Raw genomic sequence first — 12764 nt, forward strand, 5'->3', positions numbered from 1 at the left:
AATTCTTTCTGATTTTAGAAACTGCATTAAAGAAGGGGTGCACCGGTCCTGGAGATACTGCAATACCAGGTCAATGCGTGGAGTGGACAGAGCAAGCTCTTTTTCCATCTCCCTGTTCTAAAAATCCATTTAATATATGGTCCCCAGATAGGGGACGTATCAGATATTAAACTGATAAGAACAGATACTACACTTGATCTTAGCCAAAAGGCCGAGAAGCGATAACCAGAATTGGTTTCAAACTACGGAGCCACCCAAGGATCCTGAAAAGTCCATTTGTGGAGATGAGCTCCTGGACTCCCGTTAAGAAGACATGTTGTCAACCTCTAGATCCCTTACATGCCTGCACTTTTCGGCTTGCTGCTGCTGCAATCCACGCGTTTTAGATCTGCATAACTCCACCTCTTTAAACACAGCACCTTCACCCCCTGCTGTTCCCACCCGCCTCAACACCGTTGGAAGGGAGGAGAACCAATTAAGGCGGGGGGTGGGGTGGAACGAGCAGCTGTCTACCCTTAGCAGGAGGGCTCCTGATTACATACCTCTCCTGCTGCTGCTGCTGCTGGCTGTCCAGCAGCAGACTGAAGGTGGCTGCTGCTGTGCACAGGTATATAAAGGCTCAGAGCCTATTATGACACGCGCAGCCAGCGTTCCATTGCCACATTCCATCTACTGCAGGCAGGATACCTGGCTGGCTGAATGTCGCTGAGAAGCTCACAGAGACCGCCATAAGCAACAGTTTAACAGAATGCCACAGACTAATCAACCAAACTATTTGGGTTGGGTTCTCTTTTATAGTCTGCAGGCATTAAATGAAAGAAGTCAGTGTTCCAGCAGAAGGAGACAACGTTTCAGAAAAGGCATTGTAGCAAACCAAAAAAGAAATTTTAAGCGCAGCAGAGTAACCAGCGCACATACCTGTTAGCTCAGGTGAGTTTAAAAGGCTGCTGTTGATAACAAGGGCATTTGCTAAATAGATGGTGTGTGTGCAACAATATACTGAAAGGTCAATTATATTGTGCAGCTTATCTCACCACCTGTAGTTATTTAGGTGAAAGCTCCAAAATGCTTGCCTAATATGTCTGTTTATCCAAAAGGAAGTAAAAAGGGAGAGCTAGAAAGATAGCATTGCATCACATTACATGGCAATGCAATGCACAGTTGCTGAAGTTGAACCAAAATGAGCTTGTAATCTGGCTTCTGCAACTTTGAACATGAAAAATCCAATGAGGAGAAGAAAAGCAAAGCCAAAGAGTCCATCCCAAAATCCGACAAACAAGCAAAATGAACAAAAAACATTGAATTCAATTCTTTCTGATTTTAGAAACTGCATTAAAGAAGGGGTGCACCGGTCCTGGAGATACTGCAATACCAGGTCAATGCGTGGAGTGGACAGAGCAAGCTCTTTTTCCATCTCCCTGTTCTAAAAATCCATTTAATATATGGTCCCCAGATAGGGGACGTATCAGATATTAAACTGATAAGAACAGATACTACACTTGATCTTAGCCAAAAGGCCGAGAAGCGATAACCAGAATTGGTTTCAAACTACGGAGCCACCCAAGGATCCTGAAAAGTCCATTTGTGGAGATGAGCTCCTGGACTCCCGTTAAGAAGACATGTTGTCAACCTCTAGATCCCTTACATGCCTGCACTTTTCGGCTTGCTGCTGCTGCAATCCACGCGTTTTAGATCTGCATAACTCCACCTCTTTAAACACAGCACCTTCACCCCCTGCTGTTCCCACCCGCCTCAACACCGTTGGAAGGGAGGAGAACCAATTAAGGCGGGGGGTGGGGTGGAACGAGCAGCTGTCTACCCTTAGCAGGAGGGCTCCTGATTACATACCTCTCCTGCTGCTGCTGCTGCTGGCTGTCCAGCAGCAGACTGAAGGTGGCTGCTGCTGTGCACAGGTATATAAAGGCTCAGAGCCTATTATGACACGCGCAGCCAGCGTTCCATTGCCACATTCCATCTACTGCAGGCAGGATACCTGGCTGGCTGAATGTCGCTGAGAAGCTCACAGAGACCGCCATAAGCAACAGTTTAACAGAATGCCACAGACTAATCAACCAAACTTTTTGGGTTGGGTTCTCTTTTATAGTCTGCAGGCATTAAATGAAAGAAGTCAGTGTTCCAGCAGAAGGAGACAACGTTTCAGAAAAGGCATTGTAGCAAACCAAAAAAGAAATTTTAAGCGCAGCAGAGTAACCAGCGCACATACCTGTTAGCTCAGGTGAGTTTAAAAGGCTGCTGTTGATAACAAGGGCATTTGCTAAATAGATGGTGTGTGTGCAACAATATACTGAAAGGTCAATTATATTGTGCAGCTTATCTCACCACCTGTAGTTATTTAGGTGAAAGCTCCAAAATGCTTGCCTAATATGTCTGTTTATCCAAAAGGAAGTAAAAAGGGAGAGCTAGAAAGATAGCATTGCATCACATTACATGGCAATGCAATGCACAGTTGCTGAAGTTGAACCAAAATGAGCTTGTAATCTGGCTTCTGCAACTTTGAACATGAAAAATCCAATGAGGAGAAGAAAAGCAAAGCCAAAGAGTCCATCCCAAAATCCGACAAACAAGCAAAATGAACAAAAAACATTGAATTCAATTCTTTCTGATTTTAGAAACTGCATTAAAGAAGGGGTGCACCGGTCCTGGAGATACTGCAATACCAGGTCAATGCGTGGAGTGGACAGAGCAAGCTCTTTTTCCATCTCCCTGTTCTAAAAATCCATTTAATATATGGTCCCCAGATAGGGGACGTATCAGATATTAAACTGATAAGAACAGATACTACACTTGATCTTAGCCAAAAGGCCGAGAAGCGATAACCAGAATTGGTTTCAAACTACGGAGCCACCCAAGGATCCTGAAAAGTCCATTTGTGGAGATGAGCTCCTGGACTCCCGTTAAGAAGACATGTTGTCAACCTCTAGATCCCTTACATGCCTGCACTTTTCGGCTTGCTGCTGCTGCAATCCACGCGTTTTAGATCTGCATAACTCCACCTCTTTAAACACAGCACCTTCACCCCCTGCTGTTCCCACCCGCCTCAACACCGTTGGAAGGGAGGAGAACCAATTAAGGCGGGGGGTGGGGTGGAACGAGCAGCTGTCTACCCTTAGCAGGAGGGCTCCTGATTACATACCTCTCCTGCTGCTGCTGCTGCTGGCTGTCCAGCAGCAGACTGAAGGTGGCTGCTGCTGTGCACAGGTATATAAAGGCTCAGAGCCTATTATGACACGCGCAGCCAGCGTTCCATTGCCACATTCCATCTACTGCAGGCAGGATACCTGGCTGGCTGAATGTCGCTGAGAAGCTCACAGAGACCGCCATAAGCAACAGTTTAACAGAATGCCACAGACTAATCAACCAAACTTTTTGGGTTGGGTTCTCTTTTATAGTCTGCAGGCATTAAATGAAAGAAGTCAGTGTTCCAGCAGAGGGAGACAACGTTTCAGAAAAGGCATTGTAGCAAACCAAAAAAGAAATTTTAAGCGCAGCAGAGTAACCAGCGCACATACCTGTTAGCTCAGGTGAGTTTAAAAGGCTGCTGTTGATAACAAGGGCATTTGCTAAATAGATGGTGTGTGTGCAACAATATACTGAAAGGTCAATTATATTGTGCAGCTTATCTCACCACCTGTAGTTATTTAGGTGAAAGCTCCAAAATGCTTGCCTAATATGTCTGTTTATCCAAAAGGAAGTAAAAAGGGAGAGCTAGAAAGATAGCATTGCATCACATTACATGGCAATGCAATGCACAGTTGCTGAAGTTGAACCAAAATGAGCTTGTAATCTGGCTTCTGCAACTTTGAACATGAAAAATCCAATGAGGAGAAGAAAAGCAAAGCCAAAGAGTCCATCCCAAAATCCGACAAACAAGCAAAATGAACAAAAAACATTGAATTCAATTCTTTCTGATTTTAGAAACTGCATTAAAGAAGGGGTGCACCGGTCCTGGAGATACTGCAATACCAGGTCAATGCGTGGAGTGGACAGAGCAAGCTCTTTTTCCATCTCCCTGTTCTAAAAATCCATTTAATATATGGTCCCCAGATAGGGGACGTATCAGATATTAAACTGATAAGAACAGATACTACACTTGATCTTAGCCAAAAGGCCGAGAAGCGATAACCAGAATTGGTTTCAAACTACGGAGCCACCCAAGGATCCTGAAAAGTCCATTTGTGGAGATGAGCTCCTGGACTCCCGTTAAGAAGACATGTTGTCAACCTCTAGATCCCTTACATGCCTGCACTTTTCGGCTTGCTGCTGCTGCAATCCACGCGTTTTAGATCTGCATAACTCCACCTCTTTAAACACAGCACCTTCACCCCCTGCTGTTCCCACCCGCCTCAACACCGTTGGAAGGGAGGAGAACCAATTAAGGCGGGGGGTGGGGTGGAACGAGCAGCTGTCTACCCTTAGCAGGAGGGCTCCTGATTACATACCTCTCCTGCTGCTGCTGCTGGCTGTCCAGCAGCAGACTGAAGGTGGCTGCTGCTGTGCACAGGTATATAAAGGCTCAGAGCCTATTATGACATGCGCAGCCAGCGTTCCATTGCCACATTCCATCTACTGCAGGCAGGATACCTGGCTGGCTGAATGTCGCTGAGAAGCTCACAGAGACCGCCATAAGCAACAGTTTAACAGAATGCCACAGACTAATCAACCAAACTTTTTGGGTTGGGTTCTCTTTTATAGTCTGCAGGCATTAAATGAAAGAAGTCAGTGTTCCAGCAGAAGGAGACAACGTTTCAGAAAAGGCATTGTAGCAAACCAAAAAAGAAATTTTAAGCGCAGCAGAGTAACCAGCGCACATACCTGTTAGCTCAGGTGAGTTTAAAAGGCTGCTGTTGATAACAAGGGCATTTGCTAAATAGATGGTGTGTGTGCAACAATATACTGAAAGGTCAATTATATTGTGCAGCTTATCTCACCACCTGTAGTTATTTAGGTGAAAGCTCCAAAATGCTTGCCTAATATGTCTGTTTATCCAAAAGGAAGTAAAAAGGGAGAGCTAGAAAGATAGCATTGCATCACATTACATGGCAATGCAATGCACAGTTGCTGAAGTTGAACCAAAATGAGCTTGTAATCTGGCTTCTGCAACTTTGAACATGAAAAATCCAATGAGGAGAAGAAAAGCAAAGCCAAAGAGTCCATCCCAAAATCCGACAAACAAGCAAAATGAACAAAAAACATTGAATTCAATTCTTTCTGATTTTAGAAACTGCATTAAAGAAGGGGTGCACCGGTCCTGGAGATACTGCAATACCAGGTCAATGCGTGGAGTGGACAGAGCAAGCTCTTTTTCCATCTCCCTGTTCTAAAAATCCATTTAATATATGGTCCCCAGATAGGGGACGTATCAGATATTAAACTGATAAGAACAGATACTACACTTGATCTTAGCCAAAAGGCCGAGAAGCGATAACCAGAATTGGTTTCAAACTACGGAGCCACCCAAGGATCCTGAAAAGTCCATTTGTGGAGATGAGCTCCTGGACTCCCGTTAAGAAGACATGTTGTCAACCTCTAGATCCCTTACATGCCTGCACTTTTCGGCTTGCTGCTGCTGCAATCCACGCGTTTTAGATCTGCATAACTCCACCTCTTTAAACACAGCACCTTCACCCCCTGCTGTTCCCACCCGCCTCAACACCGTTGGAAGGGAGGAGAACCAATTAAGGCGGGGGGTGGGGTGGAACGAGCAGCTGTCTACCCTTAGCAGGAGGGCTCCTGATTACATACCTCTCCTGCTGCTGCTGCTGCTGGCTGTCCAGCAGCAGACTGAAGGTGGCTGCTGCTGTGCACAGGTATATAAAGGCTCAGAGCCTATTATGACACGCGCAGCCAGCGTTCCATTGCCACATTCCATCTACTGCAGGCAGGATACCTGGCTGGCTGAATGTCGCTGAGAAGCTCACAGAGACCGCCATAAGCAACAGTTTAACAGAATGCCACAGACTAATCAACCAAACTTTTTGGGTTGGGTTCTCTTTTATAGTCTGCAGGCATTAAATGAAAGAAGTCAGTGTTCCAGCAGAAGGAGACAACGTTTCAGAAAAGGCATTGTAGCAAACCAAAAAAGAAATTTTAAGCGCAGCAGAGTAACCAGCGCACATACCTGTTAGCTCAGGTGAGTTTAAAAGGCTGCTGTTGATAACAAGGGCATTTGCTAAATAGATGGTGTGTGTGCAACAATATACTGAAAGGTCAATTATATTGTGCAGCTTATCTCACCACCTGTAGTTATTTAGGTGAAAGCTCCAAAATGCTTGCCTAATATGTCTGTTTATCCAAAAGGAAGTAAAAAGGGAGAGCTAGAAAGATAGCATTGCATCACATTACATGGCAATGCAATGCACAGTTGCTGAAGTTGAACCAAAATGAGCTTGTAATCTGGCTTCTGCAACTTTGAACATGAAAAATCCAATGAGGAGAAGAAAAGCAAAGCCAAAGAGTCCATCCCAAAATCCGACAAACAAGCAAAATGAACAAAAAACATTGAATTCAATTCTTTCTGATTTTAGAAACTGCATTAAAGAAGGGGTGCACCGGTCCTGGAGATACTGCAATACCAGGTCAATGCGTGGAGTGGACAGAGCAAGCTCTTTTTCCATCTCCCTGTTCTAAAAATCCATTTAATATATGGTCCCCAGATAGGGGACGTATCAGATATTAAACTGATAAGAACAGATACTACACTTGATCTTAGCCAAAAGGCCGAGAAGCGATAACCAGAATTGGTTTCAAACTACGGAGCCACCCAAGGATCCTGAAAAGTCCATTTGTGGAGATGAGCTCCTGGACTCCCGTTAAGAAGACATGTTGTCAACCTCTAGATCCCTTACATGCCTGCACTTTTCGGCTTGCTGCTGCTGCAATCCACGCGTTTTAGATCTGCATAACTCCACCTCTTTAAACACAGCACCTTCACCCCCTGCTGTTCCCACCCGCCTCAACACCCTTGGAAGGGAGGAGAACCAATTAAGGCGGGGGGTGGGGTGGAACGAGCAGCTGTCTACCCTTAGCAGGAGGGCTCCTGATTACATACCTCTCCTGCTGCTGCTGCTGGCTGTCCAGCAGCAGACTGAAGGTGGCTGCTGCTGTGCACAGGTATATAAAGGCTCAGAGCCTATTATGACATGCGCAGCCAGCGTTCCATTGCCACATTCCATCTACTGCAGGCAGGATACCTGGCTGGCTGAATGTCGCTGAGAAGCTCACAGAGACCGCCATAAGCAACAGTTTAACAGAATGCCACAGACTAATCAACCAAACTTTTTGGGTTGGGTTCTCTTTTATAGTCTGCAGGCATTAAATGAAAGAAGTCAGTGTTCCAGCAGAAGGAGACAACGTTTCAGAAAAGGCATTGTAGCAAACCAAAAAAGAAATTTTAAGCGCAGCAGAGTAACCAGCGCACATACCTGTTAGCTCAGGTGAGTTTAAAAGGCTGCTGTTGATAACAAGGGCATTTGCTAAATAGATGGTGTGTGTGCAACAATATACTGAAAGGTCAATTATATTGTGCAGCTTATCTCACCACCTGTAGTTATTTAGGTGAAAGCTCCAAAATGCTTGCCTAATATGTCTGTTTATCCAAAAGGAAGTAAAAAGGGAGAGCTAGAAAGATAGCATTGCATCACATTACATGGCAATGCAATGCACAGTTGCTGAAGTTGAACCAAAATGAGCTTGTAATCTGGCTTCTGCAACTTTGAACATGAAAAATCCAATGAGGAGAAGAAAAGCAAAGCCAAAGAGTCCATCCCAAAATCCGACAAACAAGCAAAATGAACAAAAAACATTGAATTCAATTCTTTCTGATTTTAGAAACTGCATTAAAGAAGGGGTGCACCGGTCCTGGAGATACTGCAATACCAGGTCAATGCGTGGAGTGGACAGAGCAAGCTCTTTTTCCATCTCCCTGTTCTAAAAATCCATTTAATATATGGTCCCCAGATAGGGGACGTATCAGATATTAAACTGATAAGAACAGATACTACACTTGATCTTAGCCAAAAGGCCGAGAAGCGATAACCAGAATTGGTTTCAAACTACGGAGCCACCCAAGGATCCTGAAAAGTCCATTTGTGGAGATGAGCTCCTGGACTCCCGTTAAGAAGACATGTTGTCAACCTCTAGATCCCTTACATGCCTGCACTTTTCGGCTTGCTGCTGCTGCAATCCACGCGTTTTAGATCTGCATAACTCCACCTCTTTAAACACAGCACCTTCACCCCCTGCTGTTCCCACCCGCCTCAACACCGTTGGAAGGGAGGAGAACCAATTAAGGCGGGGGGTGGGGTGGAACGAGCAGCTGTCTACCCTTAGCAGGAGGGCTCCTGATTACATACCTCTCCTGCTGCTGCTGCTGGCTGTCCAGCAGCAGACTGAAGGTGGCTGCTGCTGTGCACAGGTATATAAAGGCTCAGAGCCTATTATGACACGCGCAGCCAGCGTTCCATTGCCACATTCCATCTACTGCAGGCAGGATACCTGGCTGGCTGAATGTCGCTGAGAAGCTCACAGAGACCGCCATAAGCAACAGTTTAACAGAATGCCACAGACTAATCAACCAAACTTTTTGGGTTGGGTTCTCTTTTATAGTCTGCAGGCATTAAATGAAAGAAGTCAGTGTTCCAGCAGAGGGAGACAACGTTTCAGAAAAGGCATTGTAGCAAACCAAAAAAGAAATTTTAAGCGCAGCAGAGTAACCAGCGCACATACCTGTTAGCTCAGGTGAGTTTAAAAGGCTGCTGTTGATAACAAGGGCATTTGCTAAATAGATGGTGTGTGTGCAACAATATACTGAAAGGTCAATTATATTGTGCAGCTTATCTCACCACCTGTAGTTATTTAGGTGAAAGCTCCAAAATGCTTGCCTAATATGTCTGTTTATCCAAAAGGAAGTAAAAAGGGAGAGCTAGAAAGATAGCATTGCATCACATTACATGGCAATGCAATGCACAGTTGCTGAAGTTGAACCAAAATGAGCTTGTAATCTGGCTTCTGCAACTTTGAACATGAAAAATCCAATGAGGAGAAGAAAAGCAAAGCCAAAAAGTCCATCCCAAAATCCGACAAACAAGCAAAATGAACAAAAAACATTGAATTCAATTCTTTCTGATTTTAGAAACTGCATTAAAGAAGGGGTGCACCGGTCCTGGAGATACTGCAATACCAGGTCAATGCGTGGAGTGGACAGAGCAAGCTCTTTTTCCATCTCCCTGTTCTAAAAATCCATTTAATATATGGTCCCCAGATAGGGGACGTATCAGATATTAAACTGATAAGAACAGATACTACACTTGATCTTAGCCAAAAGGCCGAGAAGCGATAACCAGAATTGGTTTCAAACTACGGAGCCACCCAAGGATCCTGAAAAGTCCATTTGTGGAGATGAGCTCCTGGACTCCCGTTAAGAAGACATGTTGTCAACCTCTAGGTCCCTTACATGCCTGCACTTTTCGGCTTGCTGCTGCTGCAATCCACGCGTTTTAGATCTGCATAACTCCACCTCTTTAAACACAGCACCTTCACCCCCTGCTGTTCCCACCCGCCTCAACACCGTTGGAAGGGAGGAGAACCAATTAAGGCGGGGGGTGGGGTGGAACGAGCAGCTGTCTACCCTTAGCAGGAGGGCTCCTGATTACATACCTCTCCTGCTGCTGCTGCTGGCTGTCCAGCAGCAGACTGAAGGTGGCTGCTGCTGTGCACAGGTATATAAAGGCTCAGAGCCTATTATGACACGCGCAGCCAGCGTTCCATTGCCACATTCCATCTACTGCAGGCAGGATACCTGGCTGGCTGAATGTCGCTGAGAAGCTCACAGAGACCGCCATAAGCAACAGTTTAACAGAATGCCACAGACTAATCAACCAAACTTTTTGGGTTGGGTTCTCTTTTATAGTCTGCAGGCATTAAATGAAAGAAGTCAGTGTTCCAGCAGAAGGAGACAACGTTTCAGAAAAGGCATTGTAGCAAACCAAAAAAGAAATTTTAAGCGCAGCAGAGTAACCAGCGCACATACCTGTTAGCTCAGGTGAGTTTAAAAGGCTGCTGTTGATAACAAGGGCATTTGCTAAATAGATGGTGTGTGTGCAACAATATACTGAAAGGTCAATTATATTGTGCATCTTATCTCACCACCTGTAGTTATTTAGGTGAAAGCTCCAAAATGCTTGCCTAATATGTCTGTTTATCCAAAAGGAAGTAAAAAGGGAGAGCTAGAAAGATAGCATTGCATCACATTACATGGCAATGCAATGCACAGTTGCTGAAGTTGAACCAAAATGAGCTTGTAATCTGGCTTCTGCAACTTTGAACATGAAAAATCCAATGAGGAGAAGAAAAGCAAAGCCAAAGAGTCCATCCCAAAATCCGACAAACAAGCAAAATGAACAAAAAACATTGAATTCAATTCTTTCTGATTTTAGAAACTGCATTAAATAAGGGGTGCACCGGTCCTGGAGATACTGCAATACCAGGTCAATGCGTGGAGTGGACAGAGCAAGCTCTTTTTCCATCTCCCTGTTCTAAAAATCCATTTAATATATGGTCCCCAGATAGGGGACGTATCAGATATTAAACTGATAAGAACAGATACTACACTTGATCTTAGCCAAAAGGCCGAGAAGCGATAACCAGAATTGGTTTCAAACTACGGAGCCACCCAAGGATCCTGAAAAGTCCATTTGTGGAGATGAGCTCCTGGACTCCCGTTAAGAAGACATGTTGTCAACCTCTAGATCCCTTACATGCCTGCACTTTTCGGCTTGCTGCTGCTGCAATCCACGCGTTTTAGATCTGCATAACTCCACCTCTTTAAACACAGCACCTTCACCCCCTGCTGTTCCCACCCGCCTCAACACCGTTGGAAGGGAGGAGAACCAATTAAGGCGGGGGGTGGGGTGGAACGAGCAGCTGTCTACCCTTAGCAGGAGGGCTCCTGATTACATACCTCTCCTGCTGCTGCTGCTGCTGGCTGTCCAGCAGCAGACTGAAGGTGGCTGCTGCTGTGCACAGGTATATAAAGGCTCAGAGCCTATTATGACACGCGCAGCCAGCGTTCCATTGCCACATTCCATCTACTGCAGGCAGGATACCTGGCTGGCTGAATGTCGCTGAGAAGCTCACAGAGACCGCCATAAGCAACAGTTTAACAGAATGCCACAGACTAATCAACCAAACTTTTTGGGTTGGGTTCTCTTTTATAGTCTGCAGGCATTAAATGAAAGAAGTCAGTGTTCCAGCAGAGGGAGACAACGTTTCAGAAAAGGCATTGTAGCAAACCAAAAAAGAAATTTTAAGCGCATCAGAGTAACCAGCGCACATACCTGTTAGCTCAGGTGAGTTTAAAAGGCTGCTGTTGATAACAAGGGCATTTGCTAAATAGATGGTGTGTGTGCAACAATATACTGAAAGGTCAATTATATTGTGCAGCTTATCTCACCACCTGTAGTTATTTAGGTGAAAGCTCCAAAATGCTTGCCTAATATGTCTGTTTATCCAAAAGGAAGTAAAAAGGGAGAGCTAGAAAGATAGCATTGCATCACATTACATGGCAATGCAATGCACAGTTGCTGAAGTTGAACCAAAATGAGCTTGTAATCTGGCTTCTGCAACTTTGAACATGAAAAATCCAATGAGGAGAAGAAAAGCAAAGCCAAAGAGTCCATCCCAAAATCCGACAAAGAAGCAAAATGAACAAAAAACATTGAATTCAATTCTTTCTGATTTTAGAAACTGCATTAAAGAAGGGGTGCACCGGTCCTGGAGATACTGCAATACCAGGTCAATGCGTGGAGTGGACAGAGCAAGCTCTTTTTCCATCTCCCTGTTCTAAAAATCCATTTAATATATGGTCCCCAGATAGGGGACGTATCAGATATTAAACTGATAAGAACAGATACTACACTTGATCTTAGCCAAAAGGCCGAGAAGCGATAACCAGAATTAGTTTCAAACTACGGAGCCACCCAAGGATCCTGAAAAGTCCATTTGTGGAGATGAGCTCCTGGACTCCCGTTAAGAAGACATGTTGTCAACCTCTAGATCCCTTACATGCCTGCACTTTTCGGCTTGCTGCTGCTGCAATCCACGCGTTTTAGATCTGCATAACTCCACCTCTTTAAACACAGCACCTTCACCCCCTGCTGTTCCCACCCGCCTCAACACCGTTGGAAGGGAGGAGAACCAATTAAGGCGGGGGGTGGGGTGGAACGAGCAGCTGTCTACCCTTAGCAGGAGGGCTCCTGATTACATACCTCTCCTGCTGCTGCTGCTGCTGGCTGTCCAGCAGCAGACTGAAGGTGGCTGCTGCTGTGCACAGGTATATAAAGGCTCAGAGCCTATTATGACACGCGCAGCCAGCATTCCATTGCCACATTCCATCTACTGCAGGCAGGATACCTGGCTGGCTGAATGTCGCTGAGAAGCTCACAGAGACCGCCATAAGCAACAGTTTAACAGAATGCCACAGACTAATCAACCAAACTTTTTGGGTTGGGTTCTCTTTTATAGTCTGCAGGCATTAAATGAAAGAAGTCAGTGTTCCAGCAGAGGGAGACAACGTTTCAGAAAAGGCATTGTAGCAAACCAAAAAAGAAATTTTAAGCGCAGCAGAGTAACCAGCGCACATACCTGTTAGCTCAGGTGAGTTTAAAAGGCTGCTGTTGATAACAAGGGCATTTGCTAAATAGATGGTGTGTGTGCAACAATATACTGAAAGGTCAATTATATTGTGC

General features: G+C 45.1%; 10 non-coding genes across 10 annotated transcripts; all 10 read right to left on the reverse strand.

Annotated features, from left to right (window-relative positions):
* Nucleotides 1-32: 32 nt before the first annotated feature.
* Nucleotides 33-223, reverse strand: LOC141179592 (U2 spliceosomal RNA). The gene has a single exon (XR_012255592.1). It is a non-coding gene; the product is annotated as a U2 spliceosomal RNA (small nuclear RNA).
* Nucleotides 224-1338: 1115 nt separating this feature from the next.
* On the reverse strand, nt 1339-1529 carry LOC141179605 (U2 spliceosomal RNA). Its single transcript, XR_012255604.1, has one exon. It is a non-coding gene; the product is annotated as a U2 spliceosomal RNA (small nuclear RNA).
* A 1115-nt stretch (nt 1530-2644) lies between these two features.
* LOC141179617 (U2 spliceosomal RNA) lies at nt 2645-2835 on the reverse strand. Its single transcript, XR_012255615.1, has one exon. It is a non-coding gene; the product is annotated as a U2 spliceosomal RNA (small nuclear RNA).
* Nucleotides 2836-3950: 1115 nt separating this feature from the next.
* Nucleotides 3951-4141, reverse strand: LOC141179629 (U2 spliceosomal RNA). The gene has a single exon (XR_012255626.1). It is a non-coding gene; the product is annotated as a U2 spliceosomal RNA (small nuclear RNA).
* Nucleotides 4142-5253: 1112 nt separating this feature from the next.
* Nucleotides 5254-5444, reverse strand: LOC141179641 (U2 spliceosomal RNA). Its single transcript, XR_012255637.1, has one exon. It is a non-coding gene; the product is annotated as a U2 spliceosomal RNA (small nuclear RNA).
* A 1115-nt stretch (nt 5445-6559) lies between these two features.
* LOC141179653 (U2 spliceosomal RNA) lies at nt 6560-6750 on the reverse strand. Its single transcript, XR_012255648.1, has one exon. It is a non-coding gene; the product is annotated as a U2 spliceosomal RNA (small nuclear RNA).
* A 1112-nt stretch (nt 6751-7862) lies between these two features.
* LOC141179665 (U2 spliceosomal RNA) lies at nt 7863-8053 on the reverse strand. Its single transcript, XR_012255659.1, has one exon. It is a non-coding gene; the product is annotated as a U2 spliceosomal RNA (small nuclear RNA).
* A 1112-nt stretch (nt 8054-9165) lies between these two features.
* On the reverse strand, nt 9166-9356 carry LOC141179677 (U2 spliceosomal RNA). The gene has a single exon (XR_012255668.1). It is a non-coding gene; the product is annotated as a U2 spliceosomal RNA (small nuclear RNA).
* A 1112-nt stretch (nt 9357-10468) lies between these two features.
* On the reverse strand, nt 10469-10659 carry LOC141179690 (U2 spliceosomal RNA). The gene has a single exon (XR_012255679.1). It is a non-coding gene; the product is annotated as a U2 spliceosomal RNA (small nuclear RNA).
* Nucleotides 10660-11774: 1115 nt separating this feature from the next.
* On the reverse strand, nt 11775-11965 carry LOC141179702 (U2 spliceosomal RNA). The gene has a single exon (XR_012255690.1). It is a non-coding gene; the product is annotated as a U2 spliceosomal RNA (small nuclear RNA).
* Between the last annotated feature and the right edge of the window lie 799 nt (nt 11966-12764).

The sequence above is a fragment of the Phyllobates terribilis genome, unplaced genomic scaffold, assembly GCF_046119375.1.
Source record: "Phyllobates terribilis strain yellow unplaced genomic scaffold, ASM4611937v1 Scaffold_30__1_contigs__length_15301838, whole genome shotgun sequence".
NCBI lineage: Eukaryota > Metazoa > Chordata > Amphibia > Anura > Dendrobatidae > Phyllobates > Phyllobates terribilis.